Source organism: Mytilus trossulus, chromosome 1 (assembly GCF_036588685.1).
Source record: "Mytilus trossulus isolate FHL-02 chromosome 1, PNRI_Mtr1.1.1.hap1, whole genome shotgun sequence".
Lineage (NCBI taxonomy): Eukaryota > Metazoa > Mollusca > Bivalvia > Mytilida > Mytilidae > Mytilus > Mytilus trossulus.
The window spans coordinates 71,560,216-71,576,018 of record NC_086373.1 but is presented as its reverse complement, the minus strand read 5'-3'; the positions used below and the strand labels follow the sequence as shown (position 1 = coordinate 71,576,018).

Sequence of the window (15,803 nt, the reverse complement as noted above, 5' to 3'; positions counted from 1 at the left end):
ACATGTTGTTTGTCATATTTGTCCATAACTTAGAACACAGTTTATTTTTGTTAAAATGAGTTTACAAATAATTTTGTCGATCTTTTTCACTGTTCATGTAGGGGACCTATTGGTTGAAAAAAGATTAAGGTCTGGCCATGTTATTACCGGGGACCTGAACAGAATTAAACATGAAAATTTCCGAAAGCTGATTTCTCATTGTCCTAAGTTTAGAGAACCTCAACACATCAATTTAAACAATAACTCCAAAATAATTATGGATTTCATTGACTACGCTAGAGTTTTGGCTAAATGAGAAGAAGTTGAACTGAACACTTTGTCAGAATGGGGCAAGCAATCCGCATTCATAAGTTAAAAAAATATTGTCTTTGTATGTTAATCGAAATGCTACGAGTCTCTTGTAAAAGAATTAGGAATACATGAACACTCAGGTGATCTTACATACAAAGACATATCATTTTACAATGATGAGATTATGGTAAATTATAAGTCTTTAATGATTTCAATGAACATTGCGTTGAACAATAAATAGGAGAACTTATCTTGTTTGTTTATCGAAGCTTCAATAAATACAGTACAAACAACAGTACATTGCCAGCTCATCTGCATGTTCGACTAAAGAACTGTCCATTAGATTGAACAACATGCTGTCTTTAGAAAAAGAGGGTCTGCAGAACTTATGTGTGAAACTGTTAACCCCCATATTATTTGTGATTTCTATTATTTGGAATAAACTCATCAAAGATATCAGGAACAAAATTAACATTTACGCCAGACGCGTACCACATGAACAATGTCGGTGTCTTTTACAGCTGATTTTACGATACTTTTGATTTTCATAGTTGAAGGCCACTCGTTAGTTGATAAGTGCTTACCTTCACTGCATATAAACTTTGGATGTTAACTGTCTCATTTTCAATCATACATTGTACAACTTTCGTTTTATTATCATAGTTAATAATCTTATACTTTTTTTTCAGTTCATCTTAATTTGCTCTATTTAAAAATTCAGCAAGTACATTTGAAAAGACAAATCAATATTTTCAAATATATTAGTATATGACTCATGACCGCTAATGTTATTCTAACCGCTATTATCACTTTGAAGTACGATAGTTTGCTGCAAATGAATTATTGTTTGACGCTTGATGACGAGTGTTTGCCGCTGAAGAACGATTTGAAGCTCAAATATGATGAATGGACGTTGAAGTATACTCATCATAGATACCAGGACCAAATTCCGTAAGTACGCCAGACACGCACCCCGTCTACAAAAAACTCATCAGTGACGCTCGAATCCAAAAAAGTTATAAAGGCCAAACAACGGACGAAGCCGAAGAGCACAGAGGACCAAAACTCCTAAAAGTTTTGCCAAATCAAGCTAAGGTAATCTATGTCTGATGAAGAAAAGCCTAAGTATTTCAAAATTCTAAAATTTGTAAACAGTTAATTAATTAATGATAATTCATGTCAGCACTAAAAATGCTGACTACTAGGCTGGTATAACCCTCGGGGAAATAAATCTCCAGCAGCAGTGGCATCAACCAAGTGGTATTAAATAAACTCATCATAGATACCAGGACCAAATTCTGTTTTATTGGCACTAAAGTTCCTTGGATTCAAACATGTTTCTATGTTTACTGAGAACATGTATAATATCCAATGTAGTTTTGTTTATCAAAAGTTCCAATCACTGGTTAAAGAGGTGTGCATTTTCAACATGAATTTTACTAAGATATTAGCAGTATACTTACAGAAGACATCGGCATTGTTAAACGGCTAGGAAAGATCTAATCCAATGTTTTGAAAAATAGCCATTCAACAAAAAGAACAACTTCAGGTTATGAATGGATGCATTTGCGAACCAAATCTATGATGTACAATGAGGACGCAGATATCTAACACTTTTGAAATGCCAGAGTATTGAGATGCTCTATCTTCATCGTCACGACAAATAACATGTTGTTCGCGCACAAATCACATCTGAAACACTTTTACTTTTATATGTCTAGTATGCACTGCAAAAACGTTGACTCTCTCATTTATCCTTCACATAACCACCTTCAGAAAAGATAAGATTTTAGAAATCACAAATCCGTCTCATCTTTCTCCGGTATTGACATTACATATGATGATGAAAATGTATTCTTTACTAGAATTCATTGTTGACTTCAAAATTTCTCACGCACACACACACATCTATAAAAAAAAGAATTAATAGCGATCAGGTATATTTAAACAGATGTGTCAATCCAATTGATTTCTAAAAATATTTAAAAACACTACAAAATCTGCAATAAAAATATTTGTGGTGATTGCAAAATTTTGTATTGCTCTACGTTTTAATTTCTATTCTGAAATTTAAGACTCAACTGAAAGTGCTAAGACATCCACTTATTTTGAAAATCATTAACTACAAAAAAATAACTACAAAAAGGGAATTGTAGATACACATTTGCTATTTAAGGTCATGAAAAAAGTTTACATTGTAAAGAACTGCATTAAATCAAGTTTCAAATATATAAAATATGATATCATCAAATTGCTTGATATTTTGCTTAATTGCATAATTCTTGTGTAAGTAGAATTACATTTCTAACGATAGTTACTTTCCCGTAACTATTTATTGTGCACCCCATTCGACTGATCGTCATTGTGATCATTTGCAACAGGTCAAACAAAAAATTCCCAAAGACTACAATAAAGTATTTTGTAAAAGAGATATAAAAGATATCAATAAGAGTTACAAACACAAAAATACAGAAATCCGAGAAAAATTCAAAACGAAATTTTCCTAATTAATTGACAAAATCAAATACAAAAAAAAAACTAATGAATATCAGGTTTTATACTCAGATTCAAACTTGATTTATATAGCTTGCTCAATCCTCACCTGACCCCCCAAGTGTGACTGGGGTAAAGAAATATGGTCACTTGGTCTTCTCCCGACCGGCAGTAAAACGCTTGCCGAAGTGGGGCGTCCGTTTGGCTGTGCGGGATGTATCAAGTTCGCAGTCACGTCCGGCCAGAAGGGGGACGTTAAATCCGATGCCTCGTGTAAAGAGAGAGCCACTTTCTTTGCACGTTAAGATCCCTTGCAACAACTCTTTGAGGTGGCCTGTTGCAAGGCAAAATGTCTGTCCCTATCCAATATACCCTCCTTTTCCGGTGGCGCAGTCCAAATTTCTTTGACCATCTTCCCAGATGGCCTTCATTGTATCAACCTACCTATTGTATTTATTGTGAATTTGTTCTCGTCCTGAATATGCATGAAATATTTGCCACTGGACGTTAAGCAACCAACAATCAATCAATCAATCAATCCTCACCTGTATGACAGTCTCATCAAATTTCATTATATTGACAATGATGTGTAAACAGACAAAACAGACATGATAGGTAAAAAAGTCAAAAAAGCAACTAACAAAAATAACAAACAAGCATGAAAACTCTAAAAGCTGAGAAATTTGCCAAAAAGGGTTGTGATTCGGAAAAGGGTTATTTGTATCATTATGTCTTTAAATCTTTGACTATACCAAGTTTTCTGCTTTCATATTTTTCATACAATTTGTACCAGCTCCATCGCTCAATAATTCTTCTTTCGTGGCTTTGAGACGAGAGCAGGAATTTTTAGCGACAACGTTATCAGCGACTCCGCAATGTTTGAAGAAACGTTATCAAGCTTGTTTTCGTCAAACATAAAACTGTCTGAGGGAGGGAGAAAAGACCAGTTACAAACCGGTAAATAGATAATCTGGTTTATTACATTGGTTGCAATGAATTACATTGATTTCACAGTTAGGTAAAAAACGATAATTTCACATGTGAAATAAACGTGGTTATTTCACTCTCTGATGTCATACAACAATAGGCGTTATCAAGACGTCGATAACGTCGAAACAAAACATTCGAAGGAAAAACATATAGTTCCTTACATCTTCTACATTCATTTCATAAAAAAACGCAATTTGACAATGTAATAAAAATTATAACTAATCGCCGTATTTGAATATAAAAAATGAGACAACTTGTGACCGAACGCCGCTATGGATTAAACTCGTGCTGCGCACTCGTTTTATCCATGCGTCGTTCGGTCACGCGTTGTCTTATTTTTTTATAACAAAAAACACTGCTCCAAAACATAGTTAATAGAACGATGAAAATTAACACTATGTAAATTCAAGGTCTTCTCCGAGAAATTGTTCAACAAAATAATGTGTCTTTATCCCAACTCATAGGTGACATATTTTTTGAGGTGTTATTTATTTGAAAACTATATCAGTGCCTTTTTTCAACTAACTATACGGTATTGGTTATTTTCATAGTTGAATGCTGCTCTTTTGTTGTTTACTGCTTACATCCACTTCATTTGAACTTTGGTTGTTAGTTGTCTCATTTCAATCAAACTAATTATTTTTATTTTCATAGTTTTATAGATGATATCTTGTTTTATATTTAGTCTTACAGAGCCAGAACATTTAAAATGACAAAACTCACCTCACCTCACCTATCCTCTTCATGCCGGTCGGCATTTAAGGGCCCTAAAAGACAAAACTATAATTATACAAATATACATGTCTGGACCGCTATGGTCGTTCTAACCGTTATTATCACGCCGAAGGACGATAGTTTGGCGCTGAAGTATGACTATTTGACGCTGAAATATGATTGTATGACGCTTATCTTCTATTGTGTGACGCTTGAATAAGTGTTTGACGCTTAAAGACCATTGTACGACGCTGAAGTAAGATTATTTGACGCTAAAATACGATTGTATAATGCTGGTGTACTGTAGTGTGAACCTGAAGAACGATTGTTTGACACTGAAATATGATTGTGTGACGCTGAAGTACGATTGTAATGCAATCTTATTAAACAAATTTTAGCAAAAAATTAAACCTTTATTTTTTCATTACAAATTTTATTTATTACACTATTAGTTGTTACTTTATGATATGGTACAAAAAACAACCCACAAAAATGATTTGGTTTGGCCCCAGATGACTTTAAAACTTGAAAAAGCTCCAAATTATCTCCCTTTGATGCGAAAATGCCATTTTTTGGCCTTAAATTTGAAATATCTTTTTTAACTCATCGGTGACCTATATTTTTAATTATTGTTTCAAATAAGCTGTACATAAACTAAATTATTGTAAAATTTAAGCGTTTTCTTATATTAGGTTATTTTTTTATTTCGATATTTACTCTTTTTCTCCTATTAGTTCAACAGAAAAAAAGGACATTAACAAAAATGTATGCTTTTTCCAGAGGCAGATTTTAGCTTAAATGAACGGTGAACCCTTTTTTTTATTTCATTTTTCTTAAGTATATGATAAAGTTCATTTATGCAAAAATATAGCGAAATCCTATATTAGAAAAAAAATCATTTATACCCAGGAGCCCCCTTAATTAGTCAGTTTGCGGGAGAATGTAAAAGGAAAAAATCTAGCATCAATCAGTTAACTTTTACTGTGAACATGCAGAAAACATCGGCATTGCTTAACGGCTAGGAGTGTTATAATGCAATGGTCCAAGTTTAGCAAATCACCAAAAAGAAAAATTTCTTGTTAAAAGTTGATACAGTTACTGACAATGCAAGCAAATAAGTAACAGACGGTTAGATGATCCCAAACTGGACACTTTATCTAAAGGGATCAAGGCAAATCAGTGGTAAATTCAGAAGCACATTCCAAATCTATGACTTGCGATGAGAAAACGGATTTCCAACTCTTTTAAATCACCACGGAATGTGGATGCTTTATCATCATGTTCTCAACAAATATAATGTTGTTCTAGTAAAATAAATGTTAAACGGTATTATGAATATCACATACATCCATCACATACACATTATCCTCAAAAGATAGAATTTTACAAATCACAAATCCGTCTCATCACTCCTCCAGTAATGATTTAAAACATGTTGATGAAACTCTACTATTTTTATGACAGACTTCTAAACTTCATATACACATATAAACAACAATGAATAGTAATGAAGTATATTGAAACAGCAGTGTAAATCAGGTTGAATTTCAATTTTTTTTTTAGCATACTACAAAGTCTGCTATCAGAAGTTTGTTGGGTTTGCAAAACTATTGATTTTTGTCTACGCCGTGCCATTCTATTCTTAAATTGAACAATCAATAGAAAGTTACGATACATCATCTCATAAAACAGAGCGCTGTTGTCACTAGCCAAAAAAGTTCACTCGCGGCTGATATTTTTCATTGTTATATACTTAGACTAAATAACATATGTTTTTTATCGTATGATAACAGCATAGAATTAACGTAAATTGCCTTTTATAATAGGTGCTTAGGTGGCTGATATGAAAAGTTTATCACATGCTTCGAATATTATCATCTGCCTTTCCGTAAGTAACGTTATCGCATGCCATTCCGTTGATACTCGACAAATTCCAAAAAAACAGTATGGTACCTTTCATTAAAAACATTTGTAAAAAAGTGAACCAAAACAACTAGATGGATACGGGAAAGCGTTCTGAGTACAATTCAATAAAAAAAAAAAAAAACCAAACGAACGAAAGAGCTAACAAAAAGTAAAATCACAAAAATACTGAACTCAGAGGAAAATCAATTTGGAAAGTCCATAATCACATGGCAAAATCAAAAACAAAACGCATCAAAAACGAATGGACAAGAACTGTCATATTCCTGACTTGGAACAGGCATTTTCAAATGTAGAAAATGGTGGATTAAACCTGGTTCTATAGCGCTAACCATCTCACTTTAATAACAGTCTCATCAAATTCCGTTACATTTACATGATGCGTTAAATAAACAGTCACAATTAATAAAAAAAAGTCAAAATCTTGGTACATCAGTCATCAAATGATAAAAGAAACGGATTTTAGAATATACGTTTGTTTATTATGTTTATTGTTGGACATTTTTTGAATATAGGTACATGAGAATAGATCATACTGTTGTTGTTTTTTTTCTCTTTTGAGGCATTTAATATATTTAATTTTCGATGAACTACCTTTGGAGTACGACGTCTGTAAACTTGTCACTCTTTGAAGTTATATTTGGGAACCTCTTAAACGGATTTATCAATTATATCAATCTGTCATTTGTCTCCATTGTTTTAGCATGTGATAAAAAGATCATATCATGTAATTTTTCATCCGACTTCGGTCAATAATCAACCTCGAGCTATGTGGCTCTTGGGCTGATCTTGAACCTTGGGCTGATAATACATGCGACATGAAAAATGCAATGGTATAATCTGATTATATCAATGTTAAGAAAACAAGATAGTTCATACTTTTGTGCGTCTTTTGTATTAAATATATCTCAATAAATTTTACAAACGAGAAAAAACTGACAAAACAAATCAATAGACAAACAACAGTAAACAAACAATTTCATAGAAATGTAACAACAAAGAAATTTAAAATCCACTAAAAAAAGGGTTGTAATCAGAAGTGATCCGGAAGGGTTATTTGTATAATTATGTCTTTCAATCTTTGACTATGCCAAGGTTTATGCTATCACTAGTATTCTTTAGATATAATTGGTAAAAGTATCTTATAGTATGAAAGTTTGCTAATTGACAAAGTTCGGCTGTTGTCCGCATATTCGCCGTTTCCTTTCTCAATTTTATTCTCTATTTTAACTTTTAAATAAATACTAGTAGAGGATGATCTCAAGTGACTTCATCAACAGTCGCTGTCTAATTCCCATATCTTTGAAACAATACCAACATTATCAGCGACGTCACAATCTCTGAGGAGAAGTTATCAGCGACGTCACAATGTGTCTGCAGACACAATTAAGCTTGCGTACTTCAAGCGTCAAACTGTCTTAGTTGTATCATGTATTCAACGATTTATAGATAATCGATTTTTAGATATCGTAAAAATACAAGTCGCGCGTCAAAACGTTTCAAATTGTGACTAGAAGCTTATATTCTACGACATCAATATGTAGAAAATCTATTAATCTATACGTCTGTGCGTCCTTTGAATTAAATATACATAAATTAACTACAGATGAGGAAAACTCTGAAAGAAATGGATATGCTTCATATTTTGATATATTTCTCAGTCTTGACATTGATGGGCGACTTTAACATATGAACTAATCGTCTTTTCAACTTTGCAATTGTCAACCTTTCTCTCCGCAGAAATGTATTTTCTATCAAGTCGTATCTTGTTTACATATCTAAATTAATACTTGCTCTCTTGTTTACCATTCTAAATTAATACTTGCTCTGTTGTTTACAAATCTAAATTCATACTAACTCTCTTGTGTACGTATCTAAATTAATACTTGCTCTAGTTTCCGTTCTTCATAAACACTCTTTCAACACAGTAATGATGTAGAACGATTAAAATAAGCACTCAGTAAGTTTAAAGTCTACAATGAGAATAACGACATATTATTTCCGATCTCATATCTCTGCAAACCATGTTAGGGTCTTGAACAGCTGCCTATACGGTATTGGTAATTTTAAAATTGAAGGTCGCTAGTTTATCGTTAATCGTGGGCATCACTTTTCTTTGATTGAGCAAAACTTGCATTTTTATGGATATTTTATTTCGAGGTTTTGTTTATTCAGCATATAAAGCCTGCAGAAAATTTGTATTTCGTTGAACTTTTAGATTTGTTGATCACCTTAACCAACAAAACCCACAAAAATTGACATCCAACGAACAATAATGATTCCTAAGTTATTGATTAAGAAACAACATATTCCCTTATTTTTCATCGATAAATTTTTCCAAATATTCAATACACAATTTAGCTTTCCTTCCTTGTTAAACTGCTATAACAATGTATTGTTTTATGAATAAGAAACTTGTATCCCTCTTAAAAGGGATTGTGATCGGAGGTTCTCCAAAAGGGTTAAAATAGGGAGCAGGATTCTATCCATTGAAACGTTTAATTCTGCTGCAAATGTTTGCACCTGTCTTAAGTCAGGCATTTGATGTACAGTAGTTGTCGTTTTTTTATGTAATATATACGTGTTTTTCGTTTCTCGTTTTTTTATATAGATTATACCGTTGGTTTTCGCGTTTGAATGGTTGTATACTAGTAATTTTGTGGCCCTTTATAGCTTGGTGTGATACAAGGCTCCGTGTCGAAGGCCGTACGTTGACCTATATTGGTTTACTTTTTTAAATTGTTTCCTGGATGGAGAGTTGTCTCATTGGCACTAACACCACATCTTCTTATATCTTTGTATAATCATGTATTTTAATCTTTAATAGTGCCAAGTTATATGCTATCATAAGTTTCATACAATTCGGATCACTTTTGAATAAATAAAGGTATATGTCAAGTCACTTTATAAAACCACATTTATCAAACATTTTGTACTAATATATACGTTTTTGCATGGTCAATACTATCCGGAGGTGAACGTTTCTTATTTGCCGCCGGGGCCAATATCAATATCAGCCCTCGAAATCCATATCCATCACTCGAATTTGACTTCCAGTAATCTGCCAATAAAAAAACTATTTGTCAACAAGATACAGCCAGATAATCAGGAGCGGTTTCTCTAAGTTTCAAATAACAATCAAAGTTAATTCATACAAAAAATGTAAAATTTACTCATTGTTCAAGGTCGACCTATAATTGTTAATGTATGTGTAATTTGGTCTCTAGTTGAGAGTTGTATCATTTGTAATTATACCACATCTTCTTTTTTATGATCACAAACTTTATCGTAAATATGTGACGACATAATTGAAAAAGGGAATGCTTTATGATAAAACCGTGTTTGCTAAATGTCACAATGTGTGCAGAGACGTTATAAATCATTGCTTTCATCAAGCGTTTAACTGTCAAAGGGATGAGGAAGAGGCCATTAATAGAACGATGAACAGATAATCGGGTTTAAAATTTCGAAATGTAGAAAATATAAAGATCTATACTTCTGTGCGTCCTTTGCATTAAATAAACCTGAATGAAATTCAAATAAGAGTAAACTCTGCAAGTAATGATCTGATTCATATTTTGAAATGTTCTTCTGTCTTGACATAGTTTGACGACTTTAGAATAAAAATTTTGGCAAAATGGTCAATTCAACTTTTCCGTTGTTAACATATTATTTCTCGGCAATAATTGTTTTTTTCAAGTCGTAGTTTGTTTGCTTTTCTGAATTGATACTTGCCCTCGTGCATGTCAGTACTACCTCTTCTTCGTAAATGATAATATTAATCTCCTTACAAAACCTCTGCTCCAACTCATTAATGATAAAGAACGATTAAAATTAAAACAATATGTTTAAGGTTTACACTGAGAATTGGTAGAACAATAGTATGTGTCTTTGTCTCAATTTATTAGCGGCACATTATTCGCGATCTGTTAAATTTGAAAATGTGTCGGTGCCTTATACAGTTGACTGTACGGTATTGGTGAATTTCATAATTGAATGCCGCTCGTTGGGTGATTATATGTTCTTACATTCACTTCATATTAACTTTGGTTGTTAGTTGTCTCATTTTCAGTGATATCACTTCTCTGTATTATTATAGTTCATTAGATGATATATTGTGTATAGTTCATCTTAAATTTTAATCTTAAAACACGGCAAGAATATTTAAAAAGACCAACCCGTATTTATAAATATATATGACTCAGGACCGCTGATGTTATTCTAACCGCTATTATCACGTTAAAGTACGATAGTTTAACGCTGGATTAGCACAAAACACATCTTAAACACTGTTGCTTTAATGTCTCTCATCTAAGGATAGGACGGCACTGCAAAACTTTGAATCTCATCAATATATCTCATATTAACGTTCTTTAAAAAAAAATGAGAAATCACAAATCCGCCTCATCTCTCCTGCGGTAATGACAAAACACATAATGGCAAACCTCTTCCATTGTGATGACAGACTTAAAAACTTTACACACACCTATAAAGAACGTTTAATAGCGATGAGTTATACTCAAATAGTGGTGTCAATCAAATGGAATTCTAGAAATATTTTAAGCCTACAACAAAATCTGCAATCATATATTTTATTTTTTGTGGTGATTGAAAAACTATTTATTATTCTATGCTTGAATTTATATTCTGGAATTCAAGGCTTAATCGAAAGTTTAAATGCATCAACTCATTAAACTGATCAATAACTACAAAAAAGAACATCTTAGATACACATTTGCTATTTAAGTTTATGAAAAAAATTGCATTGTAAAGAACTGCATTAAATCAAGTATCGAATAAATCGAAGATGGTATCATCAAAATGCTTGACATTTTGCTCGATAGCATAATAATTGTATGAGTGGAAATTTATTTCTAACGATAGGTACTGTTCTTTTAAATATTTATGGTCTCTCTCTTTTAACGGACTCGTTTTTTGCGATCATAAGATGAAGTTTTGGCACTTCATTCCAAATATAACGAAAAAGCATCTTTTCAAAAGAAATAAAACAGGTATTTAAAGGACATTCAAACTCATATCCAGTAAGCAAAGGAACGTTATAATAAGATCTAGCTTTCATTAGTCAACTTTTACTGAAAACGAATGTCAAATGTTCCAAACCCGTTTCTAAATTTGACTTCTTAACTGTATACACACATATAAAGAACAAATCAGCCTGAATTTCAAAAAAAATATTTAAAGCCTATTACAAGTTCACTAAAAAGGTGTTGTGATCGGAGGTGCTCCGGAAGGGTCATTTGTATCATTATGTCTTTTAATCTTTGCCATTGCCAATATATGTGCTAATCTAAGTTTCAAACAATTCGTTTCAGCTGGATAAAAAAAGTATCCTATAATATGAAATTTGGATAATTCGTAAAAAGTCTATATTTAAACTTTAAAATATTTTAAATAAAGGATGATGATTTATCAATTAATTATCCACACTTATCGTCTTTTCCTACACATTTTTCACCCTGCTCAGTCACTAAATATTTCTTATATCACGATTTTGACACGAGATCATTAACTATCAGCGACGTAACAATTTTTCAAAGGCGTTATCAGCGACGTCACAGAAACGTTGTCAAGCTTGCTTTCGTCAAGGGTAAAAAATGTCTGAGTGGAAGGGGAGGGAGACCATTAATAGAACGATAAACAAATAATCTGGTTTCTTCAAAATTGTATCGTAAAATATATCCGCCGCTCGACACAATGTAAATATTATTAGCTTGTTTGCTGCGCTCATCTCAAAAAAATGTTCACAGCTTGGATCTCGGCTGATATTTTACAATAGCAATATGTCAAAAACCCGATACTCTATACTTCTGTGCGTCTTTTGCATTGAATATAACTCAATGCACTTCAGATAAGGGAAAACCCTCCATGTCAACATTTTCGGCTCGTCGTAACAGGAATAATCTTATTTCAAAAAACACTGATCAAACACATAGTTAGAAGACAGAATAAAGCAAACATGATGTGAATCATAGGTCTTCTCCGATCGATAATTGGCCAAACAGTTGAAGGCGGCTCTCTGGTTGTAAATATGTCAAATACACTTCATTTGAACTTAAGTAGTTTGTTGTATCATTTCATATCATACAACTTCTTTTTGTTTTTATAAGTTGTAAGTTGATACCTTGTTTTATATTGAATCTGAATTCACTCTGTCTAAACACATCGAGTACAATTCAAAAGACAAAACGGTATTTCTAAATATATATATATATATAAATGGACCGCTATGGTCATACTAACCGCTATTATCACGCTGAACGACGATAGCTTGACGCTCATGGACTGTTTTGTGACGGTTAAGTAAGTGTTTGACGGTTAAGGACAATTGTTTGCAGCTGAATTACGATTATTTGACGCTGTAATACCAATATGTGACGCTGAAAAACTATTTTTTGACAACTTGAAACTAAAGTACGGTTCTAACGCTATCTTAACGAACAACGATGTATTAAATTAATTTAGAAATTGTCTATGTTGCTTTGTCGACCAAGAAGTATATTTCATGATTTTAAGTTAATAAGTCTTCGTCAGTATGCAGAGAAATGAAATACTATCCAATGGATTCTTGTTAACCGAATGCTCCCAGCACCGCTTAAAAAGGTGTGCATTATAAGATGAATTAAACTATGGTTTTACCAGGATACTTACAGAAAACATCGGTATTGCTAAACACATAGGAAATAATGAAATGGTCCAAAGTATAGCCCATCAACCAAAACAAAAAGTTCAGGTAAGAAATGGTTGCTGTTGATGACTATTCAAGTAAATGAGTCAAGTGAAGACAGATGGTCGAAAAGGTTAAAAGCTGCTCGGTGATGCATTTAGAATCACGTTCAATATCTATGATGCACAATGAGCACGCGGATTTCTTGACCTTCAAAAATGCCACAGGATATGAATGCTTTATCTTAATCTCCACAACAAATATAATTTTGTTCTAGAATAAAACACATCTTAAACACTTTTGCTTTCATATATCTCATTAAAGAATAGGAATATACTGCAAAACTTTGAATCTCCATATATCCATCACATAAACAATTTTAAAAAAATAGAATTTTAGATATCACAAATCCGTCTCACATCTCCTCCGGTAAGGACGACACACATGTTGATAAAACACTACCATTTGTATATGAGACTTCTAAACTTCACACACACCTATAAAGAACGATAAATAGTGATTATGTATATTAAAACAGCAGTATCAATCTAACTTCCTAATATATCTGGAGCTTATATAAAATCTGAAATCATAATTATTTATATAAAATATATCGAATAATGCAAATAGAGCAAAATATCAAAGAGTAACAATTCGTACATGCTCGTAGCGCATGAATTAATTATCAGTTTTGTTTGGTCACGAGTTGAATATTTGTCGGTATTATGCTTTGCGGCCGCTCCAGAATGTAATAAAAATTGATAAAAAGAAGATTTCTTTGTGCTATATATGAGCTTTTTGGCTTATTATTGTAGATATTACATGTCAATGCATTTTTCAATTACATATGTCGGTTTCCTTAGTTACAGACACTGACATAGAAAATATAAGGCTTACTGTCATCCAATCAGAACCATTACTACAAACTAAATGCATTATAATTATTGTTTTACGCTTTGTAACTATATTGCTTAACGAAAAAAAAGAGTTCATATCCAATGGTTTAAAATATAGCCCTTCAACCAAAACAGGAAGTTCATATAACAAATGGTGGCACTTGCATACTTAGCTGCGGAACCGTACCTCTTTGGTACTTATATTATTTTTGACTATTTGCGGACCATCTATGACAATAACAACATAAGGACTAAAGAGCCACGGCGCATTTTTTTACTATTTGTGGACCATCTATGATCTGCAAATAGTCAAAAGATAACGTAAGGACCAAAGAGCTACGGTTCTTCAGCTATTGCATACTATGTAAGCAAAACGGTCAAGTGTAGTCAAATGGTCTCAAACTAGACACTTAATCTAAAGGGATCAAAGCTGATCGGTGATGCATTCAAATGAACGTTCGAACTCTATGATGTACGATAGGCACGCGGTTCTCCTACCCGTTTTAAATGCCAGATTAATGTGATGCTTTAACATCATCTGAACGACACATACGAAAATGTTCCGTTATGATAGCATATTTTTTGTGTTAATGGAAATAAATGTCTACCAATAGTTAATGTTGTTTTAAATAATAATTGTGCACCCCTTGTGACTGAATCGTTATTGTGATCATATGAAGCAGTTCATACAATATATTCCCCAATAAACGAAAAAAGTATCATGCAAAAGAAGTATAAGAGCTATAGATAAGACATTCATCCTCATAAGTTGATTAAAAACAACCATAACAACAAAAACGACAAACTCAAAAGACAAACAACAGTATACAAACAAAAATATACAAATCACGAACATATAAATCTTTTAATCTTGGACAGTACCAAGTTTCATGTTGTCATAGGTATCTGAAGAGTACAATTTCTATCAGCTAGATGAAAATATTTCTCACAATATGACATTTTTATAATTTGCGAAGTTCTCTACTTACGCTTTTAAATGGATATGGGATGATGTCAAGTCAATTGATAAACCTCATTTATCGTCCTTCCATATATGTATGCATATTTACGTATATTTCATCCTGCTAAGTCACTCTGTAATTCTCATATTACGGCTTTGAGACGAGAACAGGCATTATCTGAGACGTAATAATTTCTGAGGAAGTGTTATAGGCGACGCCACAATGTGTGCATAGACATAAGGAAGATTGCTTTCGTCCAGCTTTAAACTATCTGAGGGAGGGGGAAACCAGTAGGCAGATAATTGTGTTTTCCCCCGTATAGATATCGTGAAAAATCAACCGCTTGACACAATGTGAAGCTGTTTATCTCGTTCGCTGCACTCATTGGCCAAAACGGTTCACATTGTGTCTGTTGCTGATATTTTATAATATCAAAATGTAGAAAATCTTATATTCTATACTTCTGTGCAACCTTTGCATTTAATATGCCTCAATAACAGTCAAAAAAGGGAATACTCTGCAAGTAGTTAATTGGGTTATCTTTTTTATAGGTCGTCTAAAATTTGCTTTATCTAAAATCACAGCAAGTGCATTTGAAAAGACCAATCCGTATTTATAAATATATATTACTCTGGGACTGCTATGGTCATTCTAAGCGGTTTTATTACATAGAAGTACGATAATTTGACACTATTGGACTAATCTTTATATATGACGCTTGAGTATAACTTGATTTATTTCACTCGCCCGGGCGGAGTTTAACCGGTTCGCTCATAATAAATCTATAGATATGTGTTTTAGGATAAACTCATCAATGAAATGTCCAGTAATTCTTTTGTAAATTCCTTT

At 32.7% G+C, this 15,803-nt stretch overlaps 1 long non-coding RNA gene across 1 annotated transcript in view; it reads right to left on the bottom strand.

Annotated features, from left to right (window-relative positions):
* Positions 1–9,359: 9,359 nt before the first annotated feature.
* LOC134684065 (uncharacterized) overlaps positions 9,360–15,803 on the bottom strand; it is a 30,213-nt gene continuing 23,769 nt past the window's right edge. The window contains exons 2-3 of the long non-coding RNA XR_010101159.1: positions 13,081–13,593; positions 9,360–9,472 (exon numbers count right to left, since the gene is read on the bottom strand). This is a non-coding gene — a long non-coding RNA (uncharacterized LOC134684065). The remainder of the gene's footprint in view (positions 9,473–13,080; positions 13,594–15,803) is intronic.